Source organism: Tachypleus tridentatus, unplaced genomic scaffold, assembly GCF_004210375.1.
Source record: "Tachypleus tridentatus isolate NWPU-2018 unplaced genomic scaffold, ASM421037v1 Hic_cluster_2, whole genome shotgun sequence".
Taxonomy (NCBI): domain Eukaryota; kingdom Metazoa; phylum Arthropoda; class Merostomata; order Xiphosura; family Limulidae; genus Tachypleus; species Tachypleus tridentatus.
The window spans coordinates 59,275,510-59,300,353 of NW_027467782.1; the positions used below are offsets into that span (position 1 = coordinate 59,275,510).

Below are 24,844 nucleotides of genomic sequence, written 5' to 3' on the forward strand. Positions count from 1 at the left end.
TTAAGTGCTTTTCAAGGTCTGCTAAACAGTTACGATAAATAAGTTTTATTGAACGCTTGAAATGCAGTTTGTGAAATAAGACTTACAAGTTGATGAGCGGTTTGAAGATTGTTTCTGGAAACGTTTCTTAGTAAGGATTGTAGGATGGGTGCAAGACGATTGAGCAGGAAGAAGCTGATCGGTCTGGAGTTATCTTGGTTATTTGTACCAATGTACTTCGATATTACTGTTGCAATAGTCGTTTCTCACTAGAATGTGCAGTAGGCTGAAGTAACAGAAGCACGCATAAGATGGAATTATTTTGAAAGAAGATCGGTGGAATGTCTCAATGACTGCAACTAGGACTTCATCACCCCCGTTTGATTTATTTCCAAATGAGTGATGTTAATTTAAGATTTCGACGATTTGGTAGGGTCTTGTCTATGAGTATTTGCGTGATTTGAAATCGTAAAGTTGTGTTACAGGGGAATCGATAGTGCAAGGTGTCGTATTGTCTTTCGATATATCTGTCAAGTATATTGAGCGTAGTATTCCCCAACGTAGAATGCGGATTGGGTGGAAAAAGAGTGGCAAATATTTTGCGAAAAACTGAGATTATTCTTCCGTGTTTGTGTGTGATCATGTTTTATAGGTTTATCAAAATAAATTGCCTTTTCTCTTTGGGAAGGTAATTTGGATTACATTTTCTTGTGATCGGTGGAGTAAGAAAAATTGCCAGTTTAAGTGCTTTTGTTCTTCAATGATATTGTTTTCTTTATTAATTTCATGTCGGTGAAGTGTCCGTGTGGAATTAATGGTTATTGCCTGAGTCGGCGTCTCTCTGAAACGTATTCTTTTATGCGTTTATGTAATATTTAAAGGTTTACGTTGTTCTTTTGGGGCTTTTAAAACTGCATCAGTGAAATTCGTCGGTAGTAGTTATCTAACGAATCAGGGGCGACAACTGACCTATGTAGTGGGAATAGGAAACTTTCCAGGTTACTTTGAAATGGTTTACAGTCAGCCTTGTCGAAGTTGAATACTGGGTGGGTGCAAATACGTTGATCTATCGATGGGTTTATCTTTCAACTTCCCGAAAAGGGTTATGATCACTCCGATGTTTGTACTGTAAACAATCGGCACAGCGGCAATAAATGACTAGATGTGATAACGAGGAATAATAAATTTTCTGAGCGGGTGTGTTACTATTATTGTGATGATGAAGAGACTGTTCACATTTATAAATGAGACCGATTTTATTTGCAATTTGCAGATCAAATCCGTGTGTATTGAACATAATTTAAAATTAAGTAATATAAATTACTACTTCTTTGATGTTAGGACATAGTTAAATATCGTGATTTCTTAGAGAGGTTTTTTCTACAAAATGCATGCTCAACATCTCTTTTATCGCGATATAAGTATGATTCTAACCGAATCTAAAAGAAAACACGAGTCTGTAGTTGCCTTAAACTGTTTCAGTTTATATTAGTGAAGTCGATAAAGTTGTGGTCGTGGGGTTGGGTTTGTGTTATGGGGCCCGACGTTATACATTAAATAAGAAATTGTGATCGTCTCGATTTCTTCTCATCTTGAAATTGCATATGGAATGAGAAGATTGCGAATCTAGAATGTTTTGTAATATTTTTTTGTGGAGGATGTTATAATTGTGTAGTGAATACTACGATCGTAGGTGTTAATTCGCGATGGTTTGAATCGAGGTCTCGAAGTGTAAATTGTATGCATTTTGTGCTTGATTACCGTTTCCAAGAAGATTGACGTCGGTTGTTCTTTGGTGGGACGTAGTGGCAAGCGGTCCATTTTGCAATGTTTTGGTGTGTGTGTTATGTGACACAGTATGCACAATTACTAAATTTCAGTAACTCGAGTTTTCAAAACTATCAACTTTGAGCGGGTCCGTTTAACGACTATAGGTGAAATTTCACAACGACGACATAGAAAACAATTTATTCCCTTCTTGTACGGAACCGATGAATAATTCTCCATAGAGCCGGGACATCTTGTCGAAACAAGTAAATCATAAAACTCATTTCGGATAAAACATCTTGGTTGTTAAAATGCTGCTGCCAAAAACATGTTACTTGAAGAAATGGAATAAAATGGTTGTGAGACTCAAAGTTATAGCATTGTTAAGAATTTCTCAGCAATCATTGACTTGTTAACCACGCCGCGTCGTTTCTATTTGAGCGCAGTGGTGGTGGGTGAAAATAATAAGACAGTGACACGTCGTAGTAACCAACCTCAGCTTCATGTTCGAAACCCTAATGTCTCGGAAGATACTTAGCACTTACAGAACCAACCAGCGTTTTTAGAATACGTGCTGGGTAGTTTTTTCACCTTCTAAAATGTGTTAATGGCTTTCTTGTCAGAAAGAGCCACGGAACCTATAGTAACGGATTCATGTTATCACCCGCATGCACTCGGTAAAGCCTAATAAGACATCACTATTTCCACTAGCTGCTGAAGTTAATATCACGTGACGCTAAACACTCTTAAATAAGGACAGTTTCATAAAATTTATCGAATATATGCTGAAAGCTGACAATGTATAATGACCGTATGATTGTTTTGAAAACTCGAACCAAAGCTAGTAATCTAGTTTGCTTGGCCTAACGAATACTCATGTATCTGCCATTCCTTCACTCTATGGTTTTGATACTCTAAATCAGTCGTCTTCAATCCGAATAAGAGATAACTGAAAACTGCAGTAAAACTTTTAGACAGATAGGTCACGTGTCTTTGCGCAAATAGTTCGGTGAAATTTGAGCAGTTTTGTTCAATAACTTTTCTCGTGTGGGTTTGTATTCAAAGCAAATGTGACATTTTATTATTGGTTGTAGAGCTCTATAAAAGCCACAAATTTGTGAAAAGGTAAAAAAAAAAAACAGAGAAAGAAGAGGAAAGATAATCATGTTTTTTTTATTTGAATACGAAATTAAAACGTTATTTTCCAAGGTCAGGACCGAGCGGTCTAAGGCGCCAGACTCAAGGTATAAAACCTTCCGTTATTATAACGGTATTGCGTCTGAATGGAGGCGTGGGTTCAATCCACTTCTGACAATACTTTGCGTACTTCTCTTCCCTCACTGCAATGGGTACGTGTAAATTTTGTTTCTATTCGCCATCGAAGGTTGTTTGTAGAACTGTTTATTTTGAGGTCAACTTGTTTTATTTCACGTTGTTCTTTTCTAATGCTTTTCTTCAAATTCGATGCTAACTTGCTTTTGTCGCTATTAAGAAATGCTAATCGTTGGTTTGTCGATAGCCTAATGAATGATTGAAGATGGAAAGTCAGTTTTGTGAGCTTACATCTAAAGCATTTGTGCCAGACGGAGTTAAGTGCTTTCAAGGTCTGCTAAACAGCTACGATAAATAGTTTTATTGAACGCTTGAAATACGGTTTGTGAAATAAGACTTACAAGTTGATGAGCGGTTTGAAGATTGTTTCTCAAACGTTTCAGCTAGTAGATTATTGGATTGTAGGATGGGTGCAAGACGATTGGAGCAGGAGAAGCTGGTCGGTCTGAAGTTATCTTGGTTATTTGTACCGAAATTGTTTTCGATATTACTGTTGCAATAGTCGTTTCTCACTAGAATGTGCAGGTAGGCTGAAGTAAGGGGCACGTTACACGCATAAGATGGAATTATTTTGAAAGAAGATCGGTGGAATGTCTCAGGACTGCAACTAGGACTTCATCACCACCGTTTGATTTATTTCAAGTGAATTGATGTTAATTTAAGATTTCGACGATTTAGTGGGGTCTGTCTATGTGTATTTGAAATCGTAAAAAAGTTGTGCGCAGGGAATCGATAGTGAAGGTATCAGTGTTGTCTTCGATATATCTGTCAAGTATATTGAGCGTAGTATTCTAACGTAGAAGATGCGGATTAGGTGGAAAAAGTGGCAAATATTTTGCGAAAACTGGTTATTCTTCGTGTTTGTGTGTGATCATGTTTTATAGGTTTATCAAAATAAATTGCCTTTTCTCTTTTGCGAGGTATTTGGAATTACATTTTCTTGTGATCGGTGGGTAAGAAAAATAATTGCCAGTTTAAGTGCTTTTGTTCTTTAATGATATTGTTTTCTTTATTAATTTCATGTCGGAGAGAAGTGTCCGTGTGAGATTAATGGTTATTGTAAGTCGGCGTCTCTCTGAAACGTATTCTTTTATGCGTTTATGTAATATTTAAAGGTTTACGTTGTTCTTTTGGGCTTTTAAAACATCAGTGAAATTCGTCGGTAGTAGTTTTATCTAACGAACAGGGAACGAGGTGACCTGTAGTGGGGAAATGAAACTTTCAGGTTACTTTGAAATGGTTTACAGTCAGCCTTGTCAAAGTTGAATACTGGTGGGTACAAATACGTTGATCTATCGATGGGTTTATCTTTCAACTTCCCGAAAACGAGGTTATGATCACCTCCGATGTTTACACGTACTGTAAACAATCGGCACAGCGGCAATAAATGACTAGATGTGATAACGAGGTAATAAATTTTCTGAGCGGGTGTGTTACTATTATTATGATGATGAAGAGACTGTTCACATTTATAAATGAGACCGATTTTATTTGTTTTGCAGATCAAATCCGTGTGTATTGAACATAATTTAAAAATTAAAAAATATAAATTACTACTTCTTTGATTGTTAGGACATAGTTAAATATCGTGATTTCTTAGAGAGGTTTTTCTACAAAATGCATGCTCAACATCTCTTTATCGCGATATAGAAACGCTTGATTCTAAAAATCTAGAAAACACAGTCTGTAGTTTCCTTAAACTGTTTTCAGTTTATATTAGTGAAGTCGAAAAAGTTGTGGTCGTGGGTTTGGTTTGTGTTACTGGGGCTGACGTTTACATTAAATGAAATTTGAAGTTTGATCGTCTCCGATTTTTCTTACATCTTGAAATTGCATATGGAATGAGAAATTGCGAGATCTAGAATGTTTTGTAATATTTTTTGTGGCGGATGTTATAATTGTGTAGAATACTACGATCGTGGAGTGTTAAATTCGCGATGGTTTGAATCGAGAGTCTCGAGTGTAAATTGTATGCATTTTGTGCTTAATTACCGTTTCAAAGAAGATTGACGTCCGGTTGTTTGTTTGGTGGGACGTAGTGGCAAGCGGTGCCATTTTGCAATGTTTTGGTGTGTGTTATGTGACACGGATGCGCAATTGCTAAATTTCCGAGTAACTCGAGTTTTCAAAACTATCAACTTTGAGCAGGTCCGTTTAACGACTATAGGGTGAAATTTCACAACGACGACATAGAAAACAATTTATTCCTTCTTGTACGGAACCGATGAATAATTCTCCATAGAGCCAGGAACATCTTGTCGAAAGCAAGTAAAATCGCAAGAAACTCATTTCGGATAGAAACATCTTGGTTGTTAAAAATGCTGCTGCCAAACATGTTACTTGAAGAAATGGAATAAAAAGTTGTGAGACTCGTAGTTATAGCATTGTTAAGAATTTCTCCAGCAAATATTCATTGACTTGTTAGCCACGCCGCGTCGTTTCTAAAATTTGAGGCGCGGTGGTGGGTGAAATAAAGACAGTGACACGTCGTCGTAACCAACCTCAGCTTCATGTTCCGAAACCTAATGTCTCGGAAGATGCTTATACTTTACAGAACCAACCAGCGTTTTTAGAAACGTGCTGGGTAGTTTTTATCACCTAAAAATAATAAGCTTTCTTGTCAGAAGAGCCACGGAACCTAATAGTGGATTCATGTTATCACCCGCATGCTCGGTAAAACTATAAGAACATCCTATTTCCACTAGCTGCTGAAGTTAATATCACGTGACGCTAAACACTCTTAAATAAGTACAGTTTCATAAAATTTATCGAATATATGCTTCGAAGCTGACAATGTATAATGACCGTATGATTGTTTTGAAAACTCGAACCAGAAGCTAATCTAGTTTTAGCTTAGCCTAACGAATACTCATGCTATCTGCCATTCCTTTCACTCTATATGGTTTTGATACTCTAAATCAGTCAAACTTTCAGAATGAATAAGAGATAGCTGAAAACTGCAGTGAAACTTTTTTAGACAGATAGTCACGTGTCTTTGCGCAAATAGTTCGGTGAGAATTTGAGCAGTTTTGTTCAATAACTTTTCTCGTGTGGGCTTGTTATTCAAGCAAATGTGACATTTATTATTGGTTGGCCAGAGCTCTATAAAGCCACAAATTTGTGAAGATAAAAAAACGAGAAAATTATGTTTTCTTATTGAGATACGAACCATGAGCGTCGACTGGGTGTAAACTCATCTGTATAACCTCCGTATTTATTTAACGCTATGCTATATCTGGTTTATCATGTATTTTCTTAATATATTAACTGTTTTGCACACAAAATTTGTGCTTTGGTAAGAAGCCTTTGTCGTTTGGTTTGTCAGCCTATTGACTGATTTGAGAGATGAAATTAGGTTTTGTCGTTGTCACAAAGCATTTGTCCGGGCAGGTTAAAATTTGTTAGCTTTCTTCCAAGGTCTGCTAAACAGTTACGATAAATAAGTTTTATTGAACGCTTTGAACATGCAGTTTGTGAAATAAGACTTTAGTAAGTTGATGAGCGGTTTGAAGATTGTTTCTGGAAACGTTTCAGCTAGTAGATTATTGGATTGTAGGATGGGTGCAAGACGATTGAGACAGGAAGAAGCTGATCGGTCTGGAGTTATCTTGGTTATTTGTACCTGAAATTGTACTTCGATATTACTGTTGCAATAGTCGTTTCTCACTAGAATGTGCAGTAGGCTGAAGTAAGGGGCACGAAGCACGCATAAGATGGAATTATTTTGAAAGAAGATCGGTGGAATGTCTCAATGACTGCAACTAGGACTTCATCACCCCCGTTTGATTTATTTCCAAATGAAGTGATGTTAATTTAAGATTTCGACGATTTAGTAGGGTCTTGTCTATGTGAGTATTTGCGTGATTTGAAATCGTAAAAAAGTTGTGTTACAGGGGAATCGATAGTGCAAGGTGTCGTATTGTCTTTCGATATATCTGTCAAGTATATTGAGCGTAGTATTCCCCTAACGTAGAAGATGCGGATTAGGTGGAAAAAAGTGGCAAATATTTTGCGAAAAACTGAGATTATTCTTCGTGTTTGTGTGTGATCATGTTTTATAGGTTTATCAAAATAAATTGCCTTTTCTCTTTGCGAAGGTAATTTGAATTACATTTTCTTGTGATCGGTGGAGTAAGAAAATAATTGCCAGTTTAAGTGCTTTTGTTCTTCAATGATATTGTTTTCTTTATTAATTTCATGTCGAAGAGAAGTGTCCGTGTGAGATTAATGGTTATTGTGAGTCGGCGTCTCTCTGAAACGTATTCTTTTATGCGTTTATGTAATATTTAAAGGTTTACGTTGTTCTTTTGGGGCTTTTAAAACTGCATCAGTGAAATTCGTCGGTAGTAGTTATCTAACGAATCAGGAACGAGGTGACCTATGTAGTGGGAATAGGAAACTTTCCAGGTTACTTTGAAATGGTTTACAGTCAGCCTTGTCGAAGTTGAATACTGGGTGGGTGCAAATACGTTGATCTATCGATGGGTTTATCTTTCAACTTCCCGAAAACGAGGTTATGATCACCTCCGATGTTTACACGTACTGTAAACAATCGGCACAGCGGCAATAAATGACTAGATGTGATAACGAGGAATAATAAATTTTCTGAGCGGGTGTGTTACTATTATTGATGATGAAGAGACTGTTCACATTTATAAATGAGACCGATTTTATTTGCAATTTGCAGATCAAATCCGTGTGTATTGAACATAATTTAAAAATTAAGTAATATAAATTACTACTTCTTTGATTGTTAGGACATAGTTAAATATCGTGATTTCTTAGAGAAGGTTTTTCTACAAAATGCATGCTCAACATCTCTTTTATCGCGATATGAAATTGTTTGATTCTAACCGAATCTAAAGAAAACACGAGTCTGTAGTTTGCCTTAAACTGTTTCAGTTTATATTAGTGAAGTCGATAAAGTTGTGGTCGTGGGGTTGGGTTTGTGTTAGTGGGGCTGACGTTTACATTAAATGAAATTTGGTTGTGATCGTCTCCGATTTCTTCTTACATCTTGAAATTGCATATGGAATGAGAAATTGCGAGATCTAGAATGTTTTGTAATATTTTTTTGTGGCGGATGTTATAATTGTGTAGAATACTACGATCGTGGAGTGTTAAATTCGCGATGGTTTGAATCGAGGTCTCGAAGTGTAAATTGTATGCATTTTGTGCTTAATTACCGTTTCAAGAAGATTGACGTCCGGTTGTTTGTTTGGTGGGACGTAGTGGCAAGCGGTGCCATTTTGCAATGTTTTGTGTGTGTTATGTGACACGGTATGCGCAATTGCTAAATTTCCGAGTAACTGAGTTTTCAAAACTATCAACTTTGAGCGGGTCCGTTTAACGACTATAGGGTGAAATTTCACAACGACGACATAGAAAACAATTTATTCCCTTCTTGTACGGAACCGATGAATAATTCTCCATAGAGCCGGGAACATCTTGTCGAAAGCAAGTAAAATCGCAAGAAACTCATTTCGGATAGAAACATCTTGGTTGTTAAAAATGCTGCTGCCAAAAACATGTTACTTGAAGAAATGGAATAAGAAATGGTTGTGAGACTCGTAGTTATAGCATTGTTAAGAATTTCTCAGCAAATATTCATTGACTTGTTAGCCACGCCGCGTCGTTTCTAAAATTTGAGGCGCGGTGGTGGGTGAAAGTAAATAAAGAAGACAGTGACACGTCGTAGTAACCAACCTCAGCTTCATGTTCGAAACCCTAATGTCTCGGAAGATACTTATACTTTACAGAACCAACCAGCGTTTTAGAATACGTGCTGGGTAGTTTTTTTCACCTTCTAAAATGTGTTAATGGCTTTCTTGTCAGAAAGAGCCACGGAACCTATAGTAACGGATTCATGTTATCACCCGCATGCACTCGGTAAAGCCTAATAAGACATCACTATTTCCACTAGCTGCTGAAGTTAATATCACGTGACGCTAAACACTCTTAAATAAGGACAGTTTCATAAAATTTATCGAATATATGCTTCGAAGCTGACAATGTATAATGACCGTATGATTGTTTTGAAAACTCGAACCAGAAGCTAGTAATCTAGTTTGCTTGGCCTAACGAATACTCATGTATCTGCCATTCCTTTCACTCTATGGTTTTGATACTCTAAATCAGTCGTCTTCAATCCGAATAAGAGATAACTGAAAACTGCAGTAAAACTTTTAGACAGATAGGTCACGTGTCTTTGCGCAAATAGTTCGGTGAAATTTGAGCAGTTTTGTTCAATAACTTTTCTCGTGTGGGCTTGTATTCAAAGCAAATGTGACATTTTATTATTGGTTGTAGAGCTCTATAAAAGCCACAAATTTGTGAAAAGGTAAAAAAAAAAAACAGAGAAAGAAGAGGAAAGATAATCATGTTTTTGTTTATTTAGATACGAAATTTAAAACGTTATTTTCCAAGGTCAGGATGGCCGAGCGGTCTAAGGCGCCAGACTCAAGGTATAAAACCTTCCGTTATTATAACGGTATTGCGTATTCTGGTCTCCGAATGGAGGCGTGGGTTCGAATCCCACTTCTGACAATACTTTGCGTACTTCTCTTCCCTTCTTGCGCACAATGGTACGTGTAAATTTTGTTTCTATTCGCCATCGAAGGTTGTTTGTAGAAACTGCTTATTTTGAGGTCAACTTGTTTTATTTCACGTTGTTCTTTTCTAATGCTTTTCTTCAAATTCGATGCTAACTTTATTTAAGTACTTTTGTCGCTATTAAGAAATGCTAATCGTTGGTTTGTCGATAGCCTAATGAATGATTGAAGATGGAAAAGTCAGTTTTGTGAGCTTACATCTAAAGCATTTGTGCCAGACGGAGTTAAGTGCTTTCTTCAAGGTCTGCTAAACAGCTACGATAAATAGTTTTATTGAACGCTTGAAATACGGTTTGTGAAATAAGACTTACAAGTTGATGAGCGGTTTGAAGATTGTTTCTGGAAACGTTTCAGCTAGTAGATTATTGGATTGTAGGATGGGTGCAAGACGATTAGACAGGAGAAGCTGGTCGGTCTGAAGTTATCTTGGTTATTTGTACCGAAATTGTTTTCGATATTACTGTTGCAATAGTCGTTTCTCACTAGAATGTGCAGTAGGCTGAAGTAAGGAGCACGTTACACGCATAAGATGGAATTATTTTGAAAGAAGATCGGTGGAATGTCTCAGGACTGCAACTAGGACTTCATCACCACCGTTTGATTTATTTCCAAGTGAATTGATGTTAATTTAAGATTTCGACGATTTAGTAGGGTCTGTCTATGTGAGTATTTGCGTGAGTTGAAATCGTAAAAAAGTGGTGCGCAGGGAATCGATAGTGGAAGGTATCAGTGTTGTCTTCGATATATCTGTCAAGTATATTGAGCGTAGTATTCCCCTAACGTAGAAGATGCGGATTAGGTGGAAAAAAGTGGCAAATATTTTGCGAAAACTGAGATTATTCTTCGTGTTTGTGTGTGATCATGTTTTATAGGTTTATCAAAATAAATTGCCTTTTCTCTTTGCGAAGGTAATTTGGAATTACATTTTCTTGTGATCGGTGGAGTAAGAAAATAATTGCCAGTTTAAGTGCTTTTGTTCTTTAATGATATTGTTTTCTTTATTAATTTCATGTCGGAGAGAAGTGTCCGTGTGAGATTAATGGTTATTGTAAGTCGGCGTCTCTCTGAAACGTATTCTTTTTATGCGTTTATGTAATATTTAAAGGTTTACGTTGTTCTTTTGGGGCTTTTAAAACTGCATCAGTGAAATTCGTCGGTAGTAGTTATCTAACGAACCAGGGAACGAGGTGACCTGTGTAGTGGGAATAGGAAACTTTCCAGGTTACTTTGAAATGGTTTACAGTCAGCCTTGTCGAAGTTGAATACTGGGTGGGTGCAAATACGTTGATCTATCGATGGGTTTATCTTTCAACTTCCCGAAAACGAGGTTATGATCACCTCCGATGTTTACACGTACTGTAAACAATCGGCACAGCGGCAATAAATGACTAGATGTGATAACGAGGAATAATAAATTTTCTGAGCGGGTGTGTTACTATTATTGATGATGAAGAGACTGTTCACATTTATAAATGAGACCGATTTTATTTGCAATTTTGCAGATCAAATCCGTGTGTATTGAACATAATTTAAAAATTAAGTAATATAAATTACTACTTCTTTGATTGTTAGGACATAGTTAAATATCGTGATTTCTTAGAGAAGGTTTTTCTACAAAATGCATGCTCAACATCTCTTTTATCGCGATATGAAATTGCTTGATTCTAACCGAATCTAAAGAAAACACGAGTCTGTAGTTTGCCTTAAACTGTTTCAGTTTATATTAGTGAAGTCGATAAAGTTGTGGTCGTGGGGTTGGGTTTGTGTTACTGGGGCTGACGTTTACATTAAATGAAATTTGGTTGTGATCGTCTCCGATTTCTTCTTACATCTTGAAATTGCATATGGAATGAGAAATTGCGAGATCTAGAATGTTTTGTAATATTTTTTGTGGCGGATGTTATAATTGTGTAGAATACTACGATCGTGGAGTGTTAAATTCGCGATGGTTTGAATCGAGGTCTCGAAGTGTAAATTGTATGCATTTTGTGCTTAATTACCGTTTCAAGAAGATTGACGTCCGGTTGTTTGTTTGGTGGGACGTAGTGGCAAGCGGTGCCATTTTGCAATGTTTTGGTGTGTGTTATGTGACACGGTATGCGCAATTGCTAAATTTCCGAGTAACTCGAGTTTTCAAAACTATCAACTTTGAGCGGGTCCGTTTAACGACTATAGGGTGAAATTTCACAACGACGACATAGAAAACAATTTATTCCCTTCTTGTACGGAACCGATGAATAATTCTCCATAGAGCCGGGAACATCTTGTCGAAAGCAAGTAAAATCGCAAGAAACTCATTTCGGATAGAAACATCTTGGTTGTTAAAAATGCTGCTGCCAAAACATGTTACTTGAAGAAATGGAATAAGAAATGGTTGTGAGACTCGTAGTTATAGCATTGTTAAGAATTTCTCAGCAAATATTCATTGACTTGTTAGCCACGCCGCGTCGTTTCTAAAATTTGAGGCGCGGTGGTGGGTGAAAGTAAATAAAGAAGACAGTGACACGTCGTAGTAACCAACCTCAGCTTCATGTTCGAAACCCTAATGTCTCGGAAGATACTTATACTTTACAGAACCAACCAGCGTTTTTTAGAATACGTGCTGGGTAGTTTTTTTCACCTTTCTAAAATGTGTTAATGGCTTTCTTGTCAGAAAGAGCCACGGAACCTATAGTAACGGATTCATGTTATCACCCGCATGCACTCGGTAAAGCCTAATAAGACATCACTATTTCCACTAGCTGCTGAAGTTAATATCACGTGACGCTAAACACTCTTAAATAAGGACAGTTTCATAAAATTTATCGAATATATGCTTCGAAGCTGACAATGTATAATGACCGTATGATTGTTTTGAAAACTCGAACCAGAAGCTAGTAATCTAGTTTGCTTGGCCTAACGAATACTCATGTATCTGCCATTCCTTTCACTCTATGGTTTTGATACTCTAAATCAGTCGTCTTCAATCCGAATAAGAGATAACTGAAAACTGCAGTAAAACTTTTAGACAGATAGGTCACGTGTCTTTGCGCAAATAGTTCGGTGAAATTTGAGCAGTTTTTGTTCAATAACTTTTCTCGTGTGGGCTTGTATTCAAAGCAAATGTGACATTTTATTATTGGTTGTAGAGCTCTATAAAAGCCACAAATTTGTGAAAAGATAAAAAAAAAAAAACAGAGAAAGAAGAGGAAAGATAATCATGTTTTGTTTATTTAGATACGCAATTTAAAACGTTATTTTCCAAGGTCAGGATGGCCGAGCGGTCTAAGGCGCCAGACTCAAGGTATAAAAAACCTTCCGTTATTATAACGGTATTGCGTATTCTGGTCTCCGAATGGAGGCGTGGGTTCGAATCCCACTTCTGACAATACTTTTGCGTACTTCTCTTCCCTTCTTGCGCACAATGGTACGTGTAAATTTTGTTTCTATTCGCCATCGAAGGTTGTTTGTAGAAACTGCTTATTTTGAGGTCAACTTGTTTTATTTCACGTTGTTCTTTTCTAATGCTTTTCTTCAAATTCGATGCTAACTTTATTTAAGTACTTTTGTCGCTATTAAGAAATGCTAATCGTTGGTTTGTCGATAGCCTAATGAATGATTGAAGATGGAAAAGTCAGTTTTGTGAGCTTACATCTAAAGCATTTGTGCCAGACGGAGTTAAGTGCTTTCTTCAAGGTCTGCTAAACAGCTACGATAAATAGTTTTATTGAACGCTTGAAATACGGTTTGTGAAATAAGACTTACAAGTTGATGAGCGGTTTGAAGATTGTTTCTGGAAACGTTTCAGCTAGTAGATTATTGGATTGTAGGATGGGTGCAAGACGATTAGACAGGAGAAGCTGGTCGGTCTGAAGTTATCTTGGTTATTTGTACCGAAATTGTTTTCGATATTACTGTTGCAATAGTCGTTTCTCACTAGAATGTGCAGTAGGCTGAAGTAAGGGGCACGTTACACGCATAAGATGGAATTATTTTGAAAGAAGATCGGTGGAATGTCTCAGGACTGCAACTAGGACTTCATCACCACCGTTTGATTTATTTCCAAGTGAATTGATGTTAATTTAAGATTTCGACGATTTAGTAGGGTCTGTCTATGTGAGTATTTGCGTGAGTTGAAATCGTAAAAAAGTGGTGCGCAGGGAATCGATAGTGGAAGGTATCAGTGTTGTCTTCGATATATCTGTCAAGTATATTGAGCGTAGTATTCCCTAACGTAGAAGATGCGGATTAGGTGGAAAAAGTGGCAAATATTTTGCGAAAAACTGAGATTATTCTTCGTGTTTGTGTGTGATCATGTTTTATAGGTTTATCAAAATAAATTGCCTTTTCTCTTTGCGAAGGTAATTTGGAATTACATTTTCTTGTGATCGGTGGAGTAAGAAAATAATTGCCAGTTTAAGTGCTTTTGTTCTTTAATGATATTGTTTTCTTTATTAATTTCATGTCGGAGAGAAGTGTCCGTGTGAGATTAATGGTTATTGTAAGTCGGCGTCTCTCTGAAACGTATTCTTTTATGCGTTTATGTAATATTTAAAGGTTTACGTTGTTCTTTTGGGGCTTTTAAAACTGCATCAGTGAAATTCGTCGGTAGTAGTTATCTAACGAACCAGGAACGAGGTGACCTGTGTAGTGGGAATAGGAAACTTTCCAGGTTACTTTGAAATGGTTTACAGTCAGCCTTGTCGAAGTTGAATACTGGGTGGGTGCAAATACGTTGATCTATCGATGGGTTTATCTTTCAACTTCCCGAAAACGAGGTTATGATCACCTCCGATGTTTACACGTACTGTAAACAATCGGCACAGCGGCAATAAATGACTAGATGTGATAACGAGGAATAATAAATTTTCTGAGCGGGTGTGTTACTATTATTGATGATGAAGAGACTGTTCACATTTATAAATGAGACCGATTTTATTTGCAATTTTGCAGATCAAATCCGTGTGTATTGAACATAATTTAAAAATTAAGTAATATAAATTACTACTTCTTTGATTGTTAGGACATAGTTAAATATCGTGATTTCTTAGAGAAGGTTTTTCTACAAAATGCATGCTCAACATCTCTTTTATCGCGATATGAAATTGCTTGATTCTAACCGAATCTAAAGAAAACACGAGTCTGTAGTTTGCCTTAAACTGTTTCAGTTTATATTAGTGAAGTCGATAAAGTTGTGGTCGTGGGGTTGGGTTTGTGTTACTGGGGCTGACGTTTACATTAAATGAAATTTGGTTGTGATCGTCTCCGATTTCTTCTTACATCTTGAAATTGCATATGGAATGAGAAATTGCGAGATCTAGAATGTTTTGTAATATTTTTTGTGGCGGATGTTATAATTGTGTAGAATACTACGATCGTGGAGTGTTAAATTCGCGATGGTTTGAATCGAGGTCTCGAAGTGTAAATTGTATGCATTTTGTGCTTAATTACCGTTTCAAGAAGATTGACGTCCGGTTGTTTGTTTGGTGGGACGTAGTGGCAAGCGGTGCCATTTTGCAATGTTTTGGTGTGTGTTATGTGACACGGTATGCGCAATTGCTAAATTTCCGAGTAACTCGAGTTTTCAAAACTATCAACTTTGAGCGGGTCCGTTTAACGACTATAGGGTGAAATTTCACAACGACGACATAGAAAACAATTTATTCCCTTCTTGTACGGAACCGATGAATAATTCTCCATAGAGCCGGGAACATCTTGTCGAAAGCAAGTAAAATCGCAAGAAACTCATTTCGGATAGAAACATCTTGGTTGTTAAAAATGCTGCTGCCAAAACATGTTACTTGAAGAAATGGAATAAGAAATGGTTGTGAGACTCGTAGTTATAGCATTGTTAAGAATTTCTCAGCAAATATTCATTGACTTGTTAGCCACGCCGCGTCGTTTCTAAAATTTGAGGCGCGGTGGTGGGTGAAAGTAAATAAAGAAGACAGTGACACGTCGTAGTAACCAACCTCAGCTTCATGTTCGAAACCCTAATGTCTCGGAAGATACTTATACTTTACAGAACCAACCAGCGTTTTTAGAATACGTGCTGGGTAGTTTTTTTTCACCTTTCTAAAAATGTGTTAATGGCTTTCTTGTCAGAAAGAGCCACGGAACCTATAGTAACGGATTCATGTTATCACCCGCATGCACTCGGTAAAGCCTAATAAGACATCACTATTTCCACTAGCTGCTGAAGTTAATATCACGTGACGCTAAACACTCTTAAATAAGGACAGTTTCATAAAATTTATCGAATATATGCTTCGAAGCTGACAATGTCTAATGACCGTATGATTGTTTTGAAAACTCGAACCAGAAGCTAGTAATCTAGTTTGCTTGGCCTAACGAATACTCATGTATCTGCCATTCCTTTCACTCTATGGTTTTGATACTCTAAATCAGTCGTCTTCAATCCGAATAAGAGATAACTGAAAACTGCAGTAAAACTTTTAGACAGATAGGTCACGTGTCTTTGCGCAAATAGTTCGGTGAAATTTGAGCAGTTTTTGTTCAATAACTTTTCTCGTGTGGGCTTGTATTCAAAGCAAATGTGACATTTTATTATTGGTTGTAGAGCTCTATAAAAGCCACAAATTTGTGAAAAGGTAAAAAAAAAAAAAAACAGAGAAAGAAGAGGAAAGATAATCATGTTTTTGTTTATTTAGATACGCAATTTAAAACGTTATTTTCCAAGGTCAGGATGGCCGAGCGGTCTAAGGCGCCAGACTCAAGGTATAAAAAACCTTCCGTTATTATAACGGTATTGCGTATTCTGGTCTCCGAATGGAGGCGTGGGTTCGAATCCCACTTCTGACAATACTTTTGCGTACTTCTCTTCCCTTCTTGCGCACAATGGTACGTGTAAATTTTGTTTCTATTCGCCATCGAAGGTTGTTTGTAGAAACTGCTTATTTTGAGGTCAACTTGTTTTATTTCACGTTGTTCTTTTCTAATGCTTTTCTTCAAATTCGATGCTAACTTTATTTAAGTACTTTTGTCGCTATTAAGAAATGCTAATCGTTGGTTTGTCGATAGCCTAATGAATGATTGAAGATGGAAAAGTCAGTTTTGTGAGCTTACATCTAAAGCATTTGTGCCAGACGGAGTTAAGTGCTTTCTTCAAGGTCTGCTAAACAGCTACGATAAATAGTTTTTATTGAACGCTTGAAATACGGTTTGTGAAATAAGACTTACAAGTTGATGAGCGGTTTGAAGATTGTTTCTGGAAACGTTTCAGCTAGTAGATTATTGGATTGTAGGATGGGTGCAAGACGATTAGACAGGAGAAGCTGGTCGGTCTGAAGTTATCTTGGTTATTTGTACCGAAATTGTTTTCGATATTACTGTTGCAATAGTCGTTTCTCACTAGAATGTGCAGTAGGCTGAAGTAAGGGGCACGTTACACGCATAAGATGGAATTATTTTGAAAGAAGATCGGTGGAATGTCTCAGGACTGCAACTAGGACTTCATCACCACCGTTTGATTTATTTCCAAGTGAATTGATGTTAATTTAAGATTTCGACGATTTAGTAGGGTCTGTCTATGTGAGTATTTGCGTGAGTTGAAATCGTAAAAAAGTGGTGCGCAGGGAATCGATAGTGGAAGGTATCAGTGTTGTCTTCGATATATCTGTCAAGTATATTGAGCGTAGTATTCCCCTAACGTAGAAGATGCGGATTAGGTGGAAAAAGTGGCAAATATTTTGCGAAAACTGAGATTATTCTTCGTGTTTGTGTGTGATCATGTTTTATAGGTTTATCAAAATAAATTGCCTTTTCTCTTTGCGAAGGTAATTTGGAATTACATTTTCTTGTGATCGGTGGAGTAAGAAAATAATTGCCAGTTTAAGTGCTTTTGTTCTTTAATGATATTGTTTTCTTTATTAATTTCATGTCGGAGAGAAGTGTCCGTGTGAGATTAATGGTTATTGTAAGTCGGCGTCTCTCTGAAACGTATTCTTTTTATGCGTTTATGTAATATTTAAAGGTTTACGTTGTTCTTTTGGGGCTTTTAAAACTGCATCAGTGAAATTCGTCGGTAGTAGTTATCTAACGAACCAGGGAACGAGGTGACCTGTGTAGTGGGAATAGGAAACTTTCCAGGTTACTTTGAAATGGTTTACAGTCAGCCTTGTCGAAGTTGAATACTGGGTGGGTGCAAATACGTTGATCTATCGATGGGTTTATCTTTCAACTTCCCGAAAACGAGGTTATGATCACCTCCGATGTTTACACGTACTGTAAACAATCGGCACAGCGGCAATAAATGACTAGATGTGATAACGAGGAATAATAAATTTTCTGAGCGGGTGTGTTACTATTATTGATGATGAAGAGACTGTTCACATTTATAAATGAGACCGATTTTATTTGCAATTTTGCAGATCAAATCCGTGTGTATTGAACATAATTTAAAAATTAAGTAATATAAATTACTACTTCTTTGATTGTTAGGACATAGTTAAATATCGTGATTTCTTAGAGAAGGTTTTTCTACAAAATGCATGCTCAACATCTCTTTTATCGCGATATGAAATTGCTTGATTCTAACCGAATCTAAAGAAAACACGAGTCTGTAGTTTGCCTTAAACTGTTTCAGTTTATATTAGTGAAGTCGATAAAGTTGTGGTCGTGGGGTTGGGTTTGTGTTACTGGGGCTGACGTTTACATTAAATGAAATTTGGTTGTGATCGTCTCCGATTTCTTCTTACATCTTGAAATTGCATATGGAATGAGAAATTGCGAGATCTAGAATGTTTTGTAATATTTTTTGTGGCGGATGTTATAATTGTGTAGAATACTACGATCGTGGAGTGTTAAATTCGCGATGGTTTGAATCGAGGTCTCGAAGTGTAAATTGTATGCATTTTGTGCTTAATTACCGTTTCAAGAAGATTGACGTCCGGTTGTTTGTTTGGTGGGACGTAGTGGCAAGCGGTGCCATTTTGCAATGTTTTGGTGTGTGTTATGTGACACGGTATGCGCAATTGCTAAATTTCCGAGTAACTCGAGTTTTCAAAACTATCAACTTTGAGCGGGTCCGTTTAACGACTATAGGGTGAAATTTCACAACGACGACATAGAAAACAATTTATTCCCTTCTTGTACGGAACCGATGAATAATTCTCCATAGAGCCGGGAACATCTTGTCGAAAGCAAGTAAAATCGCAAGAAACTCATTTCGGATAGAAACATCTTGGTTGTTAAAAATGCTGCTGCCAAAAACATGTTACTTGAAGAAATGGAATAAGAAATGGTTGTGAGACTCGTAGTTATAGCATTGTTAAGAATTTCTCAGCAAATATTCATTGACTTGTTAGCCACGCCGCGTCGTTTCTAAAATTTGAGGCGCGGTGGTGGGTGAAAGTAAATAAAGAAGACAGTGACACGTCGTAGTAACCAACCTCAGCTTCATGTTCGAAACCCTAATGTCTCGGAAGATACTTATACTTTACAGAACCAACCAGCGTTTTAGAATACGTGCTGGGTAGTTTTTTTCACCTTTCTAAAATGTGTTAATGGCTTTCTTGTCAGAAAGAGCCACGGAACCTATAGTAACGGATTCATGTTATCACCCGCATGCACTCGGTAAAGCCTAATAAGACATCACTATTTCCACTAGCTGCTGAAGTTAATATCACGTGACGCTAAACACTCTTAAATAAGGACAGTTTCATAAAATTTATCGAATATATGCTTCGAAGCTGACAATGTATAATGACCGTATGATTGTTTTGAAAACTCGAACCAGAAGCTAGTAATCTAGTTTGCTTGGCCTAACGAATACTCATGTATCTGCCATTCCTTTCACTCTATGGTTTTGATACTCTAAATCAGTCGTCTTCAATCCGAATAAGAGATAACTGAAAACTGCAGTAAAACTTTTAGACAGATAGGTCACGTGTCTTTGCGCAAATAGTTCGGTGAAATTTGAGCAGTTTTTGTTCAATAACTTTTCTCGTGTGGGCTTGTATTCAAAGCAAATGTGACATTTTATTATTGGTTGTAGAGCTCTATAAAAGCCACAAATTTGTGAAAAGGTAAAAAAAAAAAAAACAGAGAAAGAAGAGGAAAGATAATCATGTTTTTGTTTATTTAGATACGCAATTTAAAACGTTATTTTCCAAGGTCAGGATGGCCGAGCGGTCTAAGGCGCCAGACTCAAGGTATAAAAAACCTTCCGTTATTATAACGGTATTGCGTATTCTGGTCTCCGAATGGAGGCGTGGGTTCGAATCCCACTTCTGACAATACTTTTGCGTACTTCTCTTCCCTTCTTGCGCACAATGGTACGTGTAAATTTTGTTTCTATTCGCCATCGAAGGTTGTTTGTAGAAACTGCTTATTTTGAGGTCAACTTGTTTTATTTCACGTTGTTCTTTTCTAATGCTTTTCTTCAAATTCGATGCTAACTTTATTTAAGTACTTTTGTCGCTATTAAGAAATGCTAATCGTTGGTTTGTCGATAGCCTAATGAATGATTGAAGATGGAAAAGTCAGTTTTGTGAGCTTACATCTAAAGCATTTGTGCCAGACGGAGTTAAGTGCTTTCTTCAAGGTCTGCTAAACAGCTACGATAAATAGTTTTATTGAACGCTTGAAATACGGTTTGTGAAATAAGACTTACAAGTTGATGAGCGGTTTGAAGATTGTTTCTGGAAACGTTTCAGCTAGTAGATTATTGGATTGTAGGATGGGTGCAAGACGATTAGACAGGAGAAGCTGGTCGGTCTGAAGTTATCTTGGTTATTTGTACCGAAATTGTTTTCGATATTACTGTTGCAATAGTCGTTTCTCACTAGAATGTGCAGTAGGCTGAAGTAAGGGGCACGTTACACGCATAAGATGGAATTATTTTGAAAGAAGATCGGTGGAATGTCTCAGGACTGCAACTAGGACTTCATCACCACCGTTTGATTTATTTCCAAGTGAATTGATGTTAATTTAAGATTTCGACGATTTAGTAGGGTCTGTCTATGTGAGTATTTGCGTGAGTTGAAATCGTAAAAAAGTGGTGCGCAGGGAATCGATAGTGGAAGGTATCAGTGTTGTCTTCGATATATCTGTCAAGTATATTGAGCGTAGTATTCCCTAACGTAGAAGATGCGGATTAGGTGGAAAAAGTGGCAAATATTTTGCGAAAAACTGAGATTATTCTTCGTGTTTGTGTGTGATCATGTTTTATAGGTTTATCAAAATAAATTGCCTTTTCTCTTTGCGAAGGTAATTTGGAATTACATTTTCTTGTGATCGGTGGAGTAAGAAAATAATTGCCAGTTTAAGTGCTTTTGTTCTTTAATGATATTGTTTTCTTTATTAATTTCATGTCGGAGAGAAGTGTCCGTGTGAGATTAATGGTTATTGTAAGTCGGCGTCTCTCTGAAACGTATTCTTTTTATGCGTTTATGTAATATTTAAAGGTTTACGTTGTTCTTTTGGGGCTTTTAAAACTGCATCAGTGAAATTCGTCGGTAGTAGTTATCTAACGAACCAGGGAACGAGGTGACCTGTGTAGTGGGAATAGGAAACTTTCCAGGTTACTTTGAAATGGTTTACAGTCAGCCTTGTCGAAGTTGAATACTGGGTGGGTGCAAATACGTTGATCTATCGATGGGTTTATCTTTCAACTTCCCGAAAACGAGGTTATGATCACCTCCGATGTTTACACGTACTGTAAACAATCGGCACAGCGGCAATAAATGACTAGATGTGATAACGAGGAATAATAAATTTTCTGAGCGGGTGTGTTACTATTATTGATGATGAAGAGACTGTTCACATTTATAAATGAGACCGATTTTATTTGCAATTTTGCAGATCAAATCCGTGTGTATTGAACATAATTTAAAAATTAAGTAATATAAATTACTACTTCTTTGATTGTTAGGACATAGTTAAATATCGTGATTTCTTAGAGAAGGTTTTTCTACAAAATGCATGCTCAACATCTCTTTTATCGCGATATGAAATTGCTTGATTCTAACCGAATCTAAAGAAAACACGAGTCTGTAGTTTGCCTTAAACTGTTTCAGTTTATATTAGTGAAGTCGATAAAGTTGTGGTCGTGGGGTTGGGTTTGTGTTACTGGGGCTGACGTTTACATTAAATGAAATTTGGTTGTGATCGTCTCCGATTTCTTCTTACATCTTGAAATTGCATATGGAATGAGAAATTGCGAGATCTAGAATGTTTTGTAATATTTTTGTGGCGGATGTTATAATTGTGTAGAATACTACGATCGTGGAGTGTTAAATTCGCGATGGTTTGAATCGAGGTCTCGAAGTGTAAATTGTATGCATTTTGTGCTTAATTACCGTTTCAAGAAGATTGACGTCCGGTTGTTTGTTTGGTGGGACGTAGTGGCAAGCGGTGCCATTTTGCAATGTTTTGGTGTGTGTTATGTGACACGGTATGCGCAATTGCTAAATTTCCGAGTAACTCGAGTTTTCAAAACTATCAACTTTGAGCGGGTCCGTTTAACGACTATAGGGTGAAATTTCACAACGACGACATAGAAAACAATTTATTCCCTTCTTGTACGGAACCGATGAATAATTCTCCATAGAGCCGGGAACATCTTGTCGAAAGCAAGTAAAATCGCAAGAAACTCATTTCGGATAGAAACATCTTGGTTGTTAAAAATGCTGCTGCCAAAACATGTTACTTGAAGAAATGGAATAAGAAATGGTTGTGAGACTCGTAGTTATAGCATTGTTAAGAATTTCTCAGCAAATATTCATTGACTTGTTAGCCACGCCGCGTCGTTTCTAAAATTTGAGGCGCGGTGGTGGGTGAAAGTAAATAAAGAAGACAGTGACACGTCGTAGTAACCAACCTCAGCTTCATGTTCGAAACCCTAATGTCTCGGAAGATACTTATACTTTACAGAACCAACCAGCGTTTTAGAATACGTGCTGGGTAGTTTTTTTCACCTTTCTAAAATGTGTTAATGGCTTTCTTGTCAGAAAGAGCCACGGAACCTATAGTAACGGATTCATGTTATCACCCGCATGCACTCGGTAAAGCCTAATAAGACATCACTATTTCCACTAGCTGCTGAAGTTAATATCACGTGACGCTAAACACTCTTAAATAAGGACAGTTTCATAAAATTTATCGAATATATGCTTCGAAGCTGACAATGTATAATGACCGTATGATTGTTTTGAAAACTCGAACCAGAAGCTAGTAATCTAGTTTGCTTGGCCTAACGAATACTCATGTATCTGCCATTCCTTTCACTCTATGGTTTTGATACTCTAAATCAGTCGTCTTCAATCCGAATAAGAGATAACTGAAAACTGCAGTAAAACTTTTAGACAGATAGGTCACGTGTCTTTGCGCAAATAGTTCGGTGAAATTTGAGCAGTTTTTGTTCAATAACTTTTCTCGTGTGGGCTTGTATTCAAAGCAAATGTGACATTTTATTATTGGTTGTAGAGCTCTATAAAAGCCACAAATTTGTGAAAAGGTAAAAAAAAAAAAAACAGAGAAAGAAGAGGAAAGATAATCATGTTTTTGTTTATTTAGATACGCAATTTAAAACGTTATTTTCCAAGGTCAGGATGGCCGAGCGGTCTAAGGCGCCAGACTCAAGGTATAAAAAACCTTCCGTTATTATAACGGTATTGCGTATTCTGGTCTCCGAATGGAGGCGTGGGTTCGAATCCCACTTCTGACAATACTTTTGCGTACTTCTCTTCCCTTCTTGCGCACAATGGTACGTGTAAATTTTGTTTCTATTCGCCATCGAAGGTTGTTTGTAGAAACTGCTTATTTTGAGGTCAACTTGTTTTATTTCACGTTGTTCTTTTCTAATGCTTTTCTTCAAATTCGATGCTAACTTTATTTAAGTACTTTTGTCGCTATTAAGAAATGCTAATCGTTGGTTTGTCGATAGCCTAATGAATGATTGAAGATGGAAAAGTCAGTTTTGTGAGCTTACATCTAAAGCATTTGTGCCAGACGGAGTTAAGTGCTTTCTTCAAGGTCTGCTAAACAGCTACGATAAATAGTTTTATTGAACGCTTGAAATACGGTTTGTGAAATAAGACTTACAAGTTGATGAGCGGTTTGAAGATTGTTTCTGGAAACGTTTCAGCTAGTAGATTATTGGATTGTAGGATGGGTGCAAGACGATTAGACAGGAGAAGCTGGTCGGTCTGAAGTTATCTTGGTTATTTGTACCGAAATTGTTTTCGATATTACTGTTGCAATAGTCGTTTCTCACTAGAATGTGCAGTAGGCTGAAGTAAGGGGCACGTTACACGCATAAGATGGAATTATTTTGAAAGAAGATCGGTGGAATGTCTCAGGACTGCAACTAGGACTTCATCACCACCGTTTGATTTATTTCCAAGTGAATTGATGTTAATTTAAGATTTCGACGATTTAGTAGGGTCTGTCTATGTGAGTATTTGCGTGAGTTGAAATCGTAAAAAAGTGGTGCGCAGGGAATCGATAGTGGAAGGTATCAGTGTTGTCTTCGATATATCTGTCAAGTATATTGAGCGTAGTATTCCCCTAACGTAGAAGATGCGGATTAGGTGGAAAAAAGTGGCAAATATTTTGCGAAAAACTGAGATTATTCTTCGTGTTTGTGTGTGATCATGTTTTATAGGTTTATCAAAATAAATTGCCTTTTCTCTTTGCGAAGGTAATTTGGAATTACATTTTCTTGTGATCGGTGGAGTAAGAAAATAATTGCCAGTTTAAGTGCTTTTGTTCTTTAATGATATTGTTTTCTTTATTAATTTCATGTCGGAGAGAAGTGTCCGTGTGAGATTAATGGTTATTGTAAGTCGGCGTCTCTCTGAAACGTATTCTTTTATGCGTTTATGTAATATTTAAAGGTTTACGTTGTTCTTTTGGGGCTTTTAAAACTGCATCAGTGAAATTCGTCGGTAGTAGTTATCTAACGAACCAGGGAACGAGGTGACCTGTGTAGTGGGAATAGGAAACTTTCCAGGTTACTTTGAAATGGTTTACAGTCAGCCTTGTCGAAGTTGAATACTGGGTGGGTGCAAATACGTTGATCTATCGATGGGTTTATCTTTCAACTTCCCGAAAACGAGGTTATGATCACCTCCGATGTTTACACGTACTGTAAACAATCGGCACAGCGGCAATAAATGACTAGATGTGATAACGAGGAATAATAAATTTTCTGA

General features: G+C 37.0%; 5 non-coding genes across 5 annotated transcripts; all 5 read left to right on the top strand.

Moving 5' to 3' along the window:
• Positions 1 to 9,504: 9,504 nt before the first annotated feature.
• Positions 9,505 to 9,624, top strand: TRNAL-CAA (transfer RNA leucine (anticodon CAA)). The gene is made up of 2 exons: positions 9,505 to 9,542; positions 9,579 to 9,624. It is a non-coding gene; the product is annotated as a tRNA-Leu (tRNA).
• A 3,310-nt stretch (positions 9,625 to 12,934) lies between these two features.
• On the top strand, positions 12,935 to 13,056 carry TRNAL-CAA (transfer RNA leucine (anticodon CAA)). Its single transcript has 2 exons — positions 12,935 to 12,972; positions 13,011 to 13,056. It is a non-coding gene; the product is annotated as a tRNA-Leu (tRNA).
• Positions 13,057 to 16,368: 3,312 nt separating this feature from the next.
• Positions 16,369 to 16,490, top strand: TRNAL-CAA (transfer RNA leucine (anticodon CAA)). Its single transcript has 2 exons — positions 16,369 to 16,406; positions 16,445 to 16,490. It is a non-coding gene; the product is annotated as a tRNA-Leu (tRNA).
• A 3,312-nt stretch (positions 16,491 to 19,802) lies between these two features.
• TRNAL-CAA (transfer RNA leucine (anticodon CAA)) lies at positions 19,803 to 19,924 on the top strand. The gene is made up of 2 exons: positions 19,803 to 19,840; positions 19,879 to 19,924. It is a non-coding gene; the product is annotated as a tRNA-Leu (tRNA).
• Positions 19,925 to 23,233: 3,309 nt separating this feature from the next.
• TRNAL-CAA (transfer RNA leucine (anticodon CAA)) lies at positions 23,234 to 23,355 on the top strand. Its single transcript has 2 exons — positions 23,234 to 23,271; positions 23,310 to 23,355. It is a non-coding gene; the product is annotated as a tRNA-Leu (tRNA).
• The last annotated feature ends 1,489 nt before the right edge of the window (positions 23,356 to 24,844 follow it).